This window comes from Nelumbo lutea, chromosome 7 (genome assembly GCF_056320005.1).
Source record: "Nelumbo lutea isolate HS-2025 chromosome 7, American lotus-T2T, whole genome shotgun sequence".
In the NCBI taxonomy this organism is placed as follows: domain Eukaryota; kingdom Viridiplantae; phylum Streptophyta; class Magnoliopsida; order Proteales; family Nelumbonaceae; genus Nelumbo; species Nelumbo lutea.
Genome location: NC_142690.1, coordinates 36,195,350 through 36,201,772, shown reverse-complemented (window position 1 = coordinate 36,201,772; position 6,423 = coordinate 36,195,350).

The following is a 6,423-nucleotide window of genomic DNA, read 5'->3' as shown; positions in this document are numbered from 1 at the left end:
CATCGGGTATTACCCTCAATGGTCTTACACTTAACCTCTCAGCCCATAATGATCAACCACTACCCGACAAGAAAGGACCTCACCCTCTGCTACAAAGAACAGTGTTGCACTCTCTACTCACATGAATCTCGGGAATTAAAACATTTTACAAACATTTTGAAACCAATTTATATATATATATATATATATATATATAGTTTTCAAAAAACAAATTTCAACGGTTGAAATCAACTGTCGACAGTTTAGGTTTCCATCAAAGAGAGTGCATTCCCCGATCATTCACTTTGTCCGACAAAGGGGCTGATCCTATCACTATGATCACCCACTCAGGTGAATTCTTAGACTATCCCAACATACCCAGGTTTTGACCCCCTCTAAGGATCTCACTGATTAGCATATCAAAGACACCCCAATCCGACACCAAGTGCAGTACCATAATCAAGTCTAGGTGTCAGGTGTAACATTCAAGTTTTGTCCATCTATCTCCAACGTCTATGCCAATGCGAGAATTTTGGTCTGGTTCAGGGTTTCAAGAAATCCCACACTACATGTACCTCAGGTTCACCCTGACAGCTAAGACAAGCCACCCCAACCAACTTGGTGGTACATCAGTGTTAGCCTTGGCAGGATAGACCTCCCCAGATCTATCCAATGGATGTGAAGATTCTAAACTAACACAAGTCTCATAAGTGTCCAGTTTAAGGGTATTAGACAGAAATGCACCACAATGACATGAATCAATAATGTACTTTATTCATTTACAATAAATGTCAAAAGATGCATCAATCTGATTGGAGCTAAGGGCATAACTGTCTAACATCCGGGCCCTTCTTCCTCTTATAGATCCGTTTGCAACCAATTGCTTTCACCCCAGGGGATGGATCTACTAGAGTCCAGACTCCATTGGTCTTCATTGAGTCCATCTCGGCTCTCATGGCATCTATCCACTTCAAGGAATCTATGTCCAATATAGGTTTCGTATAAGTCATGAAATCCTCCTCACTAATCATGGCTTCCATCAAGTAACTTTCTTGATCATAGCCATAACGAATTGGAGGCCTGGATACCCGGTAGACCTTCTAGGTTGGTTATTATCTAGAGCCTATAGGACATCTCCCATTACCCCTAATCTCTCTTCATCAAGAACAAATTCCTAATGATGGTTGTTTAGGATGTAATCTTCTTCCATGAAATGAGAATTTTGACTGCAAAACACTTTTTGCTCTTTTGGGTCAAAGAATAAATATCCTACAGAGCCTTTGGGGTAGCCTATAAATAGGCAACGACTAGTCTTGGATTTTAATTTGTCAGTATTTATTCTTTTAACATGTATTGGACAACCCCAAATCTTCAAGTGTCTTACACTTGGTTTCTTACTAGTCAATAACTCATATGGAGTCTTAGGAATGGATTTGGTTGGAAACTGGTTCAACACAAATATCGCAGTCTCTAATGTGTACCCCCAAAAGGATGTAAGTAGTTCTGAGTGTAAAAGAAGTGATCGGACCATATCCAATAGAGTTCGGTTCCTCCTCTCTAACAAACCATTTAATTGTGGCGTAGAAGGAGGAGTTAACTATGAAACAATCCCATTGTCTCTTAGGTAGTCCCCGAATTCGTCAGAGAGATATTCACCTCCTCGATCTGATCAAAGGGCTTTGATCTGTCTACCCAACTATTACTTGACCTCTTGCCTGAACTCTTTGAACATTTCAAAGGATTCAAACTTATGTCTCATTAGGTACACATAACCATACTATGAGTGATCATCGGTAAATGTTATGAAATAAACGTGCTGTTTACATGTCCTAATATTAAGGGGACCACATACATCAGTATGTCTTTGGTTAAGCATACGTGTAGATCTTTCAGGCTTACCTGAAAATGGTTGTTTCATCATCTTACCCTAAAGGCAAGGTTCACAGATTAGAAGATCTTCTACAATTAGAAAATCCAAAGGACCATCCCTTTACCAACCTTGTGACATGATCTATGTTAATGTGGCCAAGTCGGTAATGCCACAAGCATGTGGGATTAACCATTTCATGTGTTCTCTTCTTGAGGATTATTTCCAATGTAGTTTATGTTAAGTTTGTTTCCAAAGAAGGATGGAGAACATAAAGACCATTCTCGAGTTCTCCATTAGTGAGGAATTTTTTATTCCATAGAATAACCATCCAAACACAACTTTGAGACAAAAATCAAATTTCTTCTTAAGTTTGGTACATAAAGACAATCTTTAATTACAATAATTTCTTCTCTAAAAACTAATTCTACAGTTCCTATAACTGTAGTTGCAACTGTTGCAGAAGTCACCAAGTAAAAAGTCACTTCTTCGTCACTCAGCCTTCTACTTGTCCTGAACCCCCTGCAATGTGTTACATGCATGAGTTGAAGCCCTAGAGTCAATACACCAGGAAGCAGAAATGAGCAACAAATTGGTGTCTATGACAAAATATTTGAAATTACCTTGTTTCTTGGTCTCCAAGTACTGAGGAAAATTCCCCTTCCAGTGGCCAGTCTATTTGTAGAAGTGGCAAGCATCTGATGTCTTGTCCTTCTTTTGCTTTTCAGGTTTGCTAACCTTTTTTTTCCGAGGCTTCTTCTTTGTCTTCCAATTCTTCTTGCCCGACTTGCCACCTTCAATAAGCATGGCTATGAACTTATCCTTCTTTATCAGTTCTTTAGCCCTCTACAACATATTGTTGAGTTCCTAAAGGATAACATTTAGCTTATTCATGATATAATTCATAATAAACTGATTGAAGGAGGAAGGCAAAGAGTTTAGAATGGCATCAACTTTGGTGACAAGATCAAGCCCTGACCCGAGTGCCTCCCGTTCATTGATGTATCCCATCATCTATAGACAATGGTCATGAACCATCTGGCTCTCAGTCATTTTAATGGTCATAAACAACTTTAGGACCTTCTCTCGAGTAGAATGATTCTAGTCTTCATACATCATCCTCAGGTTATCTAGGATATCCTTGGACACTTTGATATGATTGAATTAACTCTGCATCAGATTGTCGAGGGAGGCTATGATGTAGCATCGGGCAAGAAAGTTCTTCTCTTCCCATTCTTGATATTCCTTCCTATGGGCCTCAAAAGCCCTATCACCCGGATGATCCAGAATAGGGCTTTTAGCAACCTTGTCCAATTTCTTGAACATTAAAACCAGCATAAGGTTACGGAACCAGTCAACATAGTTTGGGCCCTTAAGCTTTTTATTGTCCAACAATTTGGTGAATTGTCCATTTGCCATTTCTAATAAAAGGCAAAGCAAATTGTCAACAACCTGATTTGATTCATGTTATCTATATAGAAATGGATTTTAATCTATGTTCCATTTCCATTTTGTTCATCTCTGAGATTTTCCTCCTATCTCAGTGATAGATACTATGATGTATGTCTCTAGAAATGCGGAAAATCACATAGAGTGCATGGAGCCAACTGTTTCATCTTATGAGCTTACCCTTTGGCCTCTGTCAGACAACATTCATTGCCATTTTAGGTTAAACCTTTCTATCCAGTAAATGCTTACCCATCGTATTCGTGAATGCCAAAGTACTATAAGAGAGTCTTCCATTTTAGGATAGACCCCTCCCACATTGGGCTATGCGCCCCAATCATCTTATGAAACAATCCAATAGACTAACTAACAAATGGATAGCCCAATTTTATGGTGCATCTCTTCATTACTAATAAGTCCATATTCATGCTAATGATGCAAGGCCTTTAGAGAGTTCATCATATGAATCTTCATATCACATGCATTTATATTTTGCTAGAGGGAACGAGTAATTATGCCCTAGTTCTTTATTTAGGTCAAACCAAAGCAGCTCCCACTGACTTTCTTAAAGTCAGATTCAAATGGGCCCTAAACGGGCTAGGGTTCCACATGGTTCATCTTGTAGAGGAAGCTAATGTGGAGATCATCAAGAAGGGAGATCATCTAATGATTTTATGGACATCATAGCAATTATGTGCATTCAGCCATGGTATGCGAAAGAGCCACTATTGAATTAACATGGGCCAAGTGCTTATAGCCCATGTGCGTAACACATCACACATCATACATCACATGCATGAAACAAATTGATCCAATCAATTAATTCATATGTAAAACCCAAAATTAATTAGGTTAAATCAGGATCAGTCCATTAAAGCCCATAACATTATCTAGGTGTATGGGTTGAACTGCAAAAAGAAATTTGGCCCATATAGCTCTTGTGCTAAATTAGGGTTGATGTAGTTTTAACTAATCAAAACAGGGTTTTATATGGTGAGCCAAATTGTATCTTGTAATGGGCCATCAAACTTCTGGCCCAAATCAGAATTTGGGGCTATGAACAGACCCCTATTGAACCATAGGTTCGGTCCAAACAGTTTGGACCAACCTTGGGTCAAACCGTTCTAGGGTTTGGTGTCCATTACAAGATCCAATTCAAAAATGTGATATGAAATTAATTACAGCCGATTAAAGATAATCTAGAATCAACAAGAACAAATACCAAAGGGTTGTGTGTTTGACTTCACACTTGCAAAACAAAGGGTTAATCGCAGATAGTGAAATTGATATCTGCAAATCATAGGTTGTAGTTTCTTAAACTACAAAATATCTTCTCTTCCCCCACGCGTTCTGGAAAGTCTTCAGACATAAAAAAAAAAAAGAAAAACCTAATTTTCTATTAATTACATCACATCAAATCCTATACATTTTTTTTAAATAAAAAAATATATATTTACAGACCATAATGAATAGAATAAAAATTTGTAGGGTGCGCAAATCCTGCCACCTTTAAAGAATTCGATCTCCATCACATGACAGCCTAAGAATTCAATAAACAATTATAAAACCATTCCATTATTATTAAAGAATAATAAAGAATTAATTTTAGATCTACACGCCCAAAACTGAGAAACAATTTCTCAAAAAAATAGAAAACTTGCGCAAATTGGGTAGAACAATTCCTGCCCATTTGTGCAGGTTTAGATCCAGTCCAGATTTGGTTCAAGCTTGAACCTGGCTCTTTATACCACAAAAGGGATGAGATATCCTTCATATGGATGGGTTAACCATGCAGGGTGGTTTGGCGAAATTTCAAAACATTTTTTCTCCCATTCAGGAATCCTATTCCCTAATTTAGAAAAATTGCATTTTTCAATGTTCATTCTTGAAACAAATCAGACCAAATCTGAAACCAAGATTAGGGAGAGGAATATCTAATATGGAATCCACACAAAAAGCTCCTCCCAATGTAGGTGTTCATGCCCAAAGAGAGTACCAAATCCTCCCTCCAGTGAAAATGACACAGCTTAGGGTGAGGTAGGATCAACAAGTGGTTCTTCAGCAAGAACCTCAGATTCTTCAATAAGAACCGAAGAGGGTAGTGAGCACGGCTTCAAAAAATTGTTTATTCCACCAAGAAACAATATCAGGATCAAATCTTAATCACTCCAAGAGGTGGAGATCGAACAAGGTAGGGCAGCCAGAGCAGAGAGACCAAACTGGAAGAAGAAAGCAGTCAAACTATAGATGTCTTTTTTAGTTCGCCTCCTCTTTATACATAACCCTTAAAGAGTCAATCTCCTAATTTGATTAGGAGTTTCTTGATCCAAATCTTTATTTGGATCTGGACTCTTTAAGTGATAAGGATAATCCCTTATCTTATCTGTAGATAAAGATTAGTTACACCTAATCAAATTAGAAGTTTCCTGATCCAAATCTCTATTTGCATCTGGACTCTTTAAGTGAATAAGAGTTATCCTCTTATCCTTATCTATTGATCCATACCCAAATTCACCCTTATTTAATTAATCCAATTAACCAAGTTCAAAATGGGATTTAGGCCCATTAATCTTTCAGGCTCACTTCCTTTTAGTGTTGCCTAGCTTGACTCTCTTTGTATGGCGTGGAACCCTATCATTGATCTCCACATAAGCCACATGGGTTCAGCCTAGCCTCTGTTACAAGGCCTAGGCGAATTCACTACTGAATATAGTGAACCCCTGAGTCCATTAGTATGGGCTCTTAATGGGCCCAACATTTACACTAAATGGTCCTTGGGTCTAGCCATCTTATGAAGGCAATAGGAATATGGGCAGATGTGAGATTAATATGGGCATTGTACCTTGTAGCCATCAAGTTTATTATCCCTAAATGGTCTTACACTTAACCTCTTAGACCTTAATGATCAGACACTGCCCAACAAGAGATGACCTCCCCCTTGGCTACAAGGTATGATGTTGTAGTCTTTACTCACATGGATCCCGGGAATTGAAACCTTTTGAAAACAATTTGTGAAACCATAATATATATGTATATCTCTATATAAATATATTTTGCAAAATAAATTTTGACAAGTTTGAAATCAATTGCTAGCAATTTAGGTTTCCATCAAAGAGAGTGCATTCCCTGAT